Genomic DNA, 11,167 nt, shown 5'->3' on the forward strand with positions numbered 1-11,167 from the left:
AAGCTCGTATCACCGTAGCATCCAAGTTGCGATAGCACCTTATGTTTTCTCGCACGAGAGAGTATGAGGTGCTCCCGCACCGTAGATTCTATGGTGATACGAGTTCCCTGAGATCTAATGGCCCACGGTAGGAGGTTTGAATGTTTTTGCAATATACGGCTGATAGAGTTTGGGAAATGCGTAGAAAGTACAAGTACTACGCATGTGCCATCTGATCACTGATCATACGACCTAGATGCTCATATCACCGTAGCAGGTAATTAAGCTACGGGGAGCACCTAATATGAGCACCGGGGAGCCGTTGGATCAAAGATGGAGCGGCACACACGATGCCTGAATGTTTTATTTGCAAAAAAACCTTTGGAGAGTTTGGAAATTGCGCATAATTACAAAGACTACTCCCAAGCCATTGGATCTCACTTCCAACGGTGTAAAAACTCGTATCACCATAGTATCTAAGTTGCGGGGTGGATGTGATATTCTATGCCGCTGTCATTTTTGTTCGTAAACTTGCAAAATATGTGTAACTCGTGCCGTTACTTGTCTAACCGCGCAAAGTGTTTGTTCAAAAAAACCATCCTACACTAAAATATCGAAACAACACACGGGGGTCCCACTTGTCATTAATCAAATTTGGACCTAAAACTAACAAATCTGAAAGACGAGATTCGAACTGGCAACCAGGACTACAAAGCGTAAGTCGATAGCCTGAAAAAACAAACGGTTGTTGGCTTTGTCCCATAACTTGATTTTATACAGTACTTGCGTTGAGTAGAGTAGAGGGAGTGCCTCGTCAACATGTGCATGACCGTTGTCTCACTTACTGGTGGGTCCCAGGTCTGCAATCTCAATCTCTCTTCTCTCCATCGTCTAACCTTTGCACGGGCACACACGAAGAGCGACGCTAGCTTGCCGTGGTGTTATTACAACTAAAGAAAAAGCTTGGAAAATAGAAGAATCGCCTAGAACAAGAAACGTTGTGGCTGGTCGAGACGGAGCTAACCACACCTATCCTCCGTGCCACGTTTGCATGATGAAGTTGTGTGGCTAGTGGGGTGTTTTCGACCGACTGGTTGGGTCCCGAGGTCGAACCATAGGTACTATGTCTGATACAGTATATTTTTACGCGCACATTTTTCCTCTGTGCCGAGACGTGGCACACCCTACCGTGCGGTTTCGGGGTCCTCTCGGGTGGTGCACGCATATATTCTTCCTGACGTGGGACGCCCTACCGCGCGTTTTCTGGGTCCTCCTCGGCCGTAGCGCCAAAGCAAGTAAATGAGTCGTCAAATCACGAAATACCACCTTTCCCGCCAAGTACATCAGTGAAGCACGGTGGCTAGCTAGTTGGGCTAGTTCGACCGATTAGCTAGGCCGCCGCCACATTTGTTTTTTCACCCCTTTTTTTGTCTACTTGTCGGCAGGTAAATTTAAACATCCACCGCGGCATTGCTCTGGTGTTTGGGTGCGGCAGGATTTTTAACTTTTTGATTGACGGGAGCAGGCGCGGCAGGAATTTTAATTTTTTGATTGACGGGAGCAGGCACGGTAGGATTTTTCATTTTTTGATTGACGGGAGCAGGCGCGGCAGCAATTAGTCACGATGACTCCGCCTGTAAAAACCCACTGCTCCCTGATGTGAGAAGTCATCGACTAGTGTTTTACCGTGGTGAAAACCAAAAGATTCCCCGCCCCCTTAGTCCGAGGTGAGGCGCCTGACACTGGCTCCCATCGACCGAGAGCGGGCTCTGTGGGCGGTTGCACCCTGCATCACCAACATCGTGCGCCTCGAGAAGCAGAGGGACTTCGGTGGTGTTTAGGTGCCCTCTCCATGGGCATGTCCATGTCTCGGCGCAACATGACCGTTGGATCAAACTCAGACGGTGCAGATCAGTCACTGTAGCACAAAGCGTGTGGGTGTGTTTGGTTGCATTCTCATCTCAATATAGTTTTTTCCTCTTCATGTATTTTTGTCAACCTACTAGTGTGGACTCATGCACCCTTCATGCACTTTGCCAAACACCCAAAAGTGGGTCGAGAAGGGAACTTTTGCTCCCATCTCGTGCACCCTTCATACACCCTGCCTAACACTATTCGTGCTTCATATGGTTCATGTTTCGTGGAGTACTGTAGCACCGTACTCTCCGTGCGTTGTGGACCTAGTTCTGTTAACATTGATCTCACCGTTCATTCTCGATCGGACAGTCGAAAAAGCGGTACTATGTTACATATAGGAGTAGTTGACATGCGCACAACATCATTTGTTATCATCATGTCTTACTACACTAGCAACAAGATTGTGTAGTACTGACGTATGAACCACTGCACATGCCTAGTAGTAGGAGCATTGTGTATGTTCAAGTGGTTGTCGTGTTTCGCACTCCTCCGTCGTAAGAGTGGAAACGCTTGCTGTAATCATTTTTTCTTCAGAAAAACAGTGGACACGCTCTACCATGCGGATCCTCCTCCAGCCATGCACTAAATTACTCACTTTCGCCGACATGTGGGACAGCCAGCACCTGGGTCCACCAGCCATGCACTAAATTACTCCGAGTAGAGTGACGGTAGACTACCCCGATCGAACCGCCACAGTAATGCCCAATGAGCCGTCAAATCACAAAACCCCCTCCTTTCCAGCAGTAAGTTGGACGGACGAAGCAACCATCATTTCATTCTTCTCTCTCAGCTTCCTCTCTTGAAGAAAACCCCCACTCGCTTCGCTTCTCCCTCATCTCGTTCCTCCTTTCACTCTTCTCTCTCAGCTTCCTCTCTTGGATGGACGCCGGAGCACCAGCCGGCGTGATGTCTATGGCTCTAGCCAAAACCGTCGAGGCTCATGGTACGAAGAAGCGCAAGCACCCCGCTGAGACTACCGCAGACAAGCTCAAAGCCATCGCCCTGTCCAAGCCCCCCTCTTCGGGATCCCTCATTAAGCAAGTCTAGGTAATGTCTCTTGTTGACGATCTTTTTATCGATCTTGATCGTGTTTTTTCATGTAACATGCAGTACTAGTACTGGTAGTACAACATTTTGGGTGATATGGCATGTGATTTTAGTGTGCCAAATGACGGTTCTAAATTCCTCTTTTGACCAAAACATGCGAGAGGTTGACACTGATTTCTTATAGATTACTTTCAACTACTCCCTCTGTCCCAAATTTCTTGTCTTAGATTTGTCTAGATACGGATGTATCTAATACTAAAATGTGACTTGATACATCCATATCTAGACAAATCTAAGACAAGAATTTTGGGACGGAGGGAGTACTTTATGAACATCAATGCTACCTTTTAAGAGGGTATATTTGCCTGAGTAACTTGTGTTATGGATATTGCATGTAATCCCTCTGCTCTCATGCCTTTGAAGACATGTTCTAGTGTCTTTGTTCACTCATTTCTGTGCGTATATGTAGTCATATATGGAGTATAATATCAAAAATCATCTTATATTTCTGAACGGAGGTAGTAATAAAATATGGTTTCTGTTTGAATTAGAACCAGGTCTGCGGTGGAGATGAAGTTCTCAAAGTCATGTCGTGTGAACTAGAAGATCTGATGATGAGTTCTACTGCTGAACTATCCAGCTGTTGTGTCCTTGTCGCCACGTGTCCTGAACTAGTGTTTTCCTGTAGCATTGTTGTCAGGCGTGTTCTCGAGGCTGTACTTGACCATAACAATTTCCTGATTGTGCCTTCGATTACGAAGGGTGTGGTTCTTGTAAAGCTTCCCAACAAATCTGATGCGGCATGTCTTCATCATCATGTTTATGAGTGGAAAGACCACTCTGTTAGGTTCTCCAAGGTTGACAAGATGGTGATGGTGCATGTAGACATCTCACACGAAGTCCATGGCCTAGTCAGTTATGCGGGGTTCATCCCATAGGTCGGTGGCAAGAAATAGTCTGCAGAGTTTAGTTAGTGCAACTTTGCTTGTCTGTAGTAAGTACTATTGTTCAGTACTTGATTTGTGTTTGTGAACCCTGTATTGTTTATTAGTACTGCCGCTTTTGGTGTGTGGTTAGTCCTGAGAACGGTCTATGTTAATGTCTGTCCACACAATTCGATCTGTATATTTTGAAGTATCCAGATCATATTTTTTGTGAGGACGGTTTATCAATTATGGTTACACTCCAATATCTGTATGCATTGCAGGGTTTATCGCACCCACCAGGATTTCCAGTCCCATGGATGTTCGGTCCATACGATTTGTCACGACCTTTGGACTGTCCTGCTTGTGGGAGTAGGCGGGGCCCCTGCATGCCATGCGTAGTTGGATGATCAATCTTCTATTTAGTACTTCAACATAGTGATTCCCTGGTAAGGATTCACTCATGTCACATCAAGTAAATCTTATTGATTTACTGTCTAAATCTTATTGATTTAGTGTCATGTTTTCTTTCTTTTCGTGTAATTTTACGATGCAGGTTTTGCCATGCGACATTCATCACAGAATAAACCATTTGGTTTGCTCTGCGATGGCTATTTTTGCAGGTTTCACTTCTTATGTCGTGTCAGTAACGAAGGCACTGTCCATCACTTATATTACTGGAAAAAATTGGATCAGTCTGTTATCTGAGTACAAGTTGAATCCCTATGATGAACTGCAGTTTGGTTTAACAAAAACGCCACAATTAGTCATTCTCGCGTTTAAAAGAAATGAAGAAAAAAACTGGATCACGGTCATGGATCCTAGTCAAGTTAGAAAGCTAATCATAGCAGACCAGACACGATTGCCGCTGTCTCGCACAGATCGAGCACCGGCAATTGCTCTAGCACTGACAGCGGCAGCAGCTCAGTCCGATCCAGCTGAGGATTGGGCACCGACCGCGTCAGCAGATCAGTCTGATCTACCGGAGGATCGGGCATCAACACCGGCACCTGCTCCGACACCGGCACCAGCTCTACAAGAAGCACCATCTCCGGCAGCAGCAGCGGCTTCGGCACCTACACCAACACTTGCAATTGCATATGCTCCGGCCCGTGCAGTTGCACCGGCAACAGACTGGGCTGCAGTTCGCACTTCATATACCAAAGTCCTTACAAAAACCGACATGTCCACCTTCTTGGTAAGCATTGGCCGCCCAAGTGCTTCGTTCTTTTTTCTTTCCATGTTGTTTCACATGATTCACTGTGTTGATCTAACTGTTTGGGTATGTCTTCTTGTTTGCAAACAGAGAATACCTAGAGCAACGAGGGAGTCGTTCAACAATCCGGGCGACCGCGACCAAGTTTCTCTTACCATGCGCAGCCTTGGTGTGAATGAACCTGCTCAATATACCACAAGTACAAAGGATGGTCGCATGATGATTAATGCTAAATGATGGTCAAGGTTCAAATCTAAATCATATCTTGCGGTAGGGGATGATGTCAAAATCGAACTTTCTCGGCAAGGAGAGCTGGTCCAAATCAACTTTGAAATTCTTCAGTAGCAGCACGCAACTGCCGAACTGATCTATCCTCCGAGAGATTTTGATCTAATAATCTGGCATGGTGAAACAAGTGTCCTGTGTGTATAAGTAGTACGACAGTATTATTTATCACATGGTATATTGTTGATAGAATTGCAACTCTGATTGCTGGTTAGGAACTGTCGTTCGATTTCATTCCAACAACTGTCGTGCTTTGTTCAATTTTGTGTATTTGCCTTGCGATAGCATCTAAAACCAGCATCGTACCGACCGCTTGCAATATGAAAAGCGCTGAGGTAGAACACATGGGCCCCCAAACATGCAGGGTCAGCTTGCGGCCCAAAGTCTAGAACCGTGAGCCTATCTGAGTATTATAATTTTAGCTGAACCCCCATAAAAAAGTTGAACCCCCTTAATGCCCGTGCGTTGCAGAGGGAGTATATTTCTCGGCAAGGTGAGCATGTGATATAAAAGATTTGTATATTTCTTTACAGAGGGAGTATCTCTCTGTCAAAAAATATATTTATGTGTAACTAGTTACTCCTGTATTTCTACTTCCTTTCGCTGATATGTGGGGCAACCAGCAACGGGGTCCACGTGCCATATGCACAAATTAGAGTGCACCACTTCACGGTAGACACACCCCGGTCGTAGCGCCGCAGTAATGCCCAATGAGCCGTCAAATCACAACCCCCCCCCCCTTTTCCAGCTTTAGAAGTAAGCTGAACGGACGAAGCGGCAATATTTCACTGGGCCTGAATCTCCTTCTCCCTCGTCTGCTTATTCAGAGAAAACCCCCTCTCGGCGATTGCATAGGGTTTTCTCATGGAGAACCAGGTACGAATTCTTCATCCATCCCCGATAAATCCAAGTCCCTTGGTCGCAGGTAATGCTAGGATGGCAGCCGCCGCCGTTGATGCATTTTTCTTCCTACTGAATCTAGTGTGTTTCATTTGCAGTGCCCAAAGTGCGAGTACCCTACAGGTTTCTGCGCCCTCGGCGAGACACCACACTTGTTCCTTCTCATCCTAACACAACATTTTGAAACGCGCACAGTATGTTCCTAGAATCCTCTTTTCTATCCGGGAGGGTGGGTTTTTTTGAACATGTTGTGTTCTCATATTATTTTTCCTGTAGTGTATTATTTGCTCTGCCAGAACACATGTACTCAAGATGCTCGGCCTTGCCATAACTGAATACACTAGTTTAATGGTCACAGTGAAGACAAGCCATGGATATAAGTTCCGAGTTGGGTTCATGAACCAAGAAGATCGCTGCTTTTTTTATGGCCGAACTTGGATAAACTTTCTCAAGTGTTACGGACCGAAAGTTAGCGCACGAATGTTGATGGAAATAGCAGAACCTGGTCTCATCTTCACTGCGATCTTCCACCCCAACGTCGTTCCAATTGTTCATCCATGTTAGTTTTGTATCTGGTTCTTGCTTGTTGCCTCGATTACTTCTTAATCCACCTATTCTGTCTAACTAATCACAATTTAACTTTAGAAGTAGCAACGAATCTCTCACAAAGATGCTACTTCTAACTAATATTTTCTTATAATTGGTGGCACGTGTAAGTTTTTTCAGAGTTAAGCAGTCTACTCGTTTGTTACTCTGTAATAACTCGGCTATTACTAATGGCACTGAAGTTGACTGGATTGACATCCACAAGTTCCTACACTTTATTGATCGTCTTGAGGTCCTTGTGGGGCGTTTCAATGGTGGAAGGTCATGCGGGATATGTGTGCCACTGCTGCACTCGTTGAACAGGTCCAACTGTGTCGAGAAACTTATGGTACGAGTTGTTTTCTGTTATATATGTTGTTCATAAACTATTGCTTATACAAAGTTTTACAGCTGTGATCTTCTTGAAACAGGAACTGCTGAGTTCTATTATTCCTATACAGATGCCTGGCCATGGTCGGGTCAGACTTGCGCTTGGTCACAACATGATGTTTATGTCGACCTACTCAATTCCCCTTAGAGGTGAAAAGATACTTATTCATGGGTGGTCTCAAATAATGAAGGCTCGTCCATCTTGGAGAATAGGACAAAAGATTATGTTCATGCTTTTCCATGGCTTTAAAGCGAATATCATGTTTATTGACCATGTTGCGAGATGAAGCCGCTTTCAGAAGGTTATGGATGCGCGGGGTGGCGCCTGGGCCTTGTCCTGGGGCTTGGCGGCCTCACCCTTGGTTAACTGTAGGCAAAGTAGCATTGTTCGAGGCGTGCTTTGTACGGTTGAACTTGTATAAGTACTCATACTGCTTTCAGCTTTGGTTGTTAAGTGCCTCTGCTGGTTTCAGTTAAGGTTGTTAAGTACTCCTGCTGCTTTTACAGTCTGTCGTGTTTCTTCAGTCATGTCTTCCTCCAGCCGCCAAAACCAACCAACGCCGGCGGGGCCGCCTGCTTCCGCCTCCCACGGCTGGCTGCGCCTCAGCACACGCATCGCCGCCCCACCGTCTCCTAAATCATTAACGCCGACGTCCTCCGCGCGCTTTGGTGCGCTCGCCGCAGCGCCGCCCTCTCACGTTGTCAACATGGTCAACAAACAACAGGAATCGGCAGAAGTACGTGGAGAGGATGACAGTAGGGGCCCACCACATTAGCGTATGAAAAAATAAAATGCTTCCTCCTAGTATATAGTCAATAGACAAGAGAACAGCACAAGATCGGCTGACACCTGGGACGTAGCTACTCAATCAGTATTTTTTTTGTTTGGTATTGTTGAGACGGAGCAGGGTTTGAACTGGGCTGTGGCCCATCTAGCCCATGCTTAAATTTTATGTTCACCATGTGACCAGCCCGACTATTTTTTCTTTGTGAAAATGAGCCCAGTTTATTTTTTTCTGAAGAATACCCAATCCATGCATACTTATTTTTCTACGCCCTAATGGGCTGCAACTCTTTCAAGACGCCTGCAAATCTTGAAAGTAATATGAAATGGGTTGAAAATTTAAAAACAAATGACAAATTGGCAATTAATTTATAATTTCTGATTTTTTTCACATTTTCAGATTCCTATTTCACTGGGCATTAACCTAATTTAAATATATCTTCAAAGTACTTTAAATCTGCCTTGACATTTCGGTATTAAAAATAGTTTGGAACCCACAAAAATATGCTAAATTGGCCCTGGTCAACCAAAAAAATGACTGCAATAAATTGCATAAGAAGTTGCCATGAGCTATATATAAATTATTAAAAAAAGAGGGAGTGGTCTGACTTGTGGGCCTGTTTAGTTGACACGTATGCAAGATTTTTTCAGTTATTATATACGTCAACAAACGATTCTAGCAGATGTAACTGTTGGATGTCAATCCAACGGCCGTCGTGTTTCTTGAATCTCTCATCTTCTCGCTCCAGCCGCCAAAGCAGCGCCAGCGGGACCGCCTACTCCCGCCTCCCGTGGCCGGCTGTGCTGCCGCGCAGGCCTCAGCGCCCCCTACTAGTCCCACCGCTGGCCAGGGCATCCCTCTACTCACCCACACCCACTGTTATTCTGCGGCGACGGGAGCCTCACACCGCAGCCGAACCGGTGAACCCTCGTACTCCTCTCCGTGCGGGCTTCCACTATCGTGTCTTCCCCGGCTCCGCGTCGTCCCCTTCCTAGGCCTCGCCGTCGTCCACCATCGTGGTGCTCTCGGTGCGGCGTGGTCAATGTGGTCAACGACCGACTTCCATCAGAAGAGTACTATACGTGGAGAGGCTGACAGCTGGGTCCACAGCAGCCGCAAGGAAGTGCCTCCTTATTACGCGGAAAATAATTGTTCCTCCACCTGACAGCAGGGACCCATCGGACGAGCCATCAGTATTTCGTGAAAAACGTTTCCCCCTGACTGCTGGGACCCACAGGACGGGCCACCGTATTTCGCAAAAAAAACATTCCCCCGCTGTCAGCTCGGACCCACCGGAAGTGCCTCCTTATTACGCACAAAAATATGAATACCCCCTTGCTAGCTGGGACCCACCTTGGTGGGAGGCTGACTTGTGGGCTTGCTAAGTTGACTGGGACGGAGGCCTTTGTCAACTTAAGTCAATATATGAACGATTCTAGCTCCAGTGACCGTACGATGTCCATCCAACGGCCGTAGTGCTTCTTCAACCTCTGGCCTTCTTGCTCCAGCCGCCCAAAGCAGCGACGGTCGTGCCGCCTGCTCCTGCCGCCCGTGGCTGGCTGTGATGCCGCGGAGGCCTCACCGCCCCCTACTACTCCCACCCCTGGCCAGGCCATCCCTCTACGCACCCACACCCCATGTTACTCTGCGGCGACGGCAACCTCACACCGCAGCCGAACGAGTGAACCGTCATACTCCTCTACGCGTGGGCATCCACTGCCGCGTCTTCCCCGGCTCCGCGTCGTCCCCTTCCTAGGCCTCGTCATCATCCACCGCCATGGTGCTCTCGGCGCGGCGTGGTTAACATGGTCAAGGAATGGCTTCCATCAGACGTGGACTGTACGTGGAGAGGCTGACAGCTGGGTCCACGACCGCAGCAAGGAAGTGCCTCCTTATTACGCGCAAAATAATTATTCCTCCACCTGACAGCGGGGACCCACCGGACGGGCCACCGTATTTCGCGAAAAAAATGTTTCCCCCTGACTGCCGGGACCCACCAGCTACATCTTCGCACGCAAGGAAGTGCGTCCAGGCAAAAAAAAAAACGATCCCCCCCTGACTGCTGGGACCCAGCAGCTACACCTTCGCATGCAAGGAAGTGCTTCCGAGCAAAAATAAACAAAAACAAAACGATTCGCCCCCTTGACTGCTGGGACCCACCAGCTACATCTTCGCAGGCAAGGAAGTGCCTGACAGTCGGGACCCACCTGGTCGAAGCATACGTAGCGTTGTCATTCTGGTCGTGAACATGTACGTACACATATACTGGTCGATGTAGAGGCGCACACGTGTCGTAGTAGAGGCGCGTACGTGTCGTAGTAGAGGCGCGCACGTAGCATGTACACATACGTACAGCGGCCAGGGTGCAAGAAAGAAAATACGGCCACATAGGTACATACGGGCAGGGTCTCGAACGCCTACTCGCGCATAAATACGGCCAGGGCTCGTGTACATGGCTAGGTCAGAACGGAGAAACAGCGTCGTCATCGTGTTCATGGAGAGGCAACGGAATGCGTCGTGTTCATGGGGAGGCAACGGAATGCATCGTGTTCATGGGGAGGCAACGGAATGTGTCATGTTCATCGGGAGGCAACGGAACGCGTGGGAGCCAACCGGCTGGGTCGGAACGGAATGCATGGCCGTGTTCATCGGGAGGGCTTGGGCGGAACAGGCAATGGAAACGAGGCCTGGCGTACTGCAAAATGGAGGAAACGGCCTTGTGTTCGACCGGCCACGTTTGAAACGGGATCCTGTTCATCGGGAGGGGTCTGGCGTACCGCAAAACGGAGGAAATGGACCTCCTACAGTCGAAACGGGGGTCCTGTTGATCGGGAGGGGTGTGGCGTACCGCAAAACGGAGGAAACGGACTTGTGTTGGAGCGCTACGGTCGAAAAGGGGGTCCTGTTGATCGGGGGGGTGGCATACCCCAAACGGGACTCCACGGGATACTGTTCATCTCCACCGTCGACCTCCTCCAGCCTTCACGGGCTACTGTCGACCTCCTCCAGCCTCCACGGGCTACTGTTCATCCAGCCTCCACCGCGCGCTACTCCACCGGCTACTGTTCAACCACCCCTCCACGGGCACCCCTCCATCGTCTACTGTTCATCCAGCCCTCCACACCATGGGGTCCTGTTAA

This window comes from Triticum dicoccoides, chromosome 7A (genome assembly GCF_002162155.2).
Source record: "Triticum dicoccoides isolate Atlit2015 ecotype Zavitan chromosome 7A, WEW_v2.0, whole genome shotgun sequence".
Taxonomy (NCBI): domain Eukaryota; kingdom Viridiplantae; phylum Streptophyta; class Magnoliopsida; order Poales; family Poaceae; genus Triticum; species Triticum dicoccoides.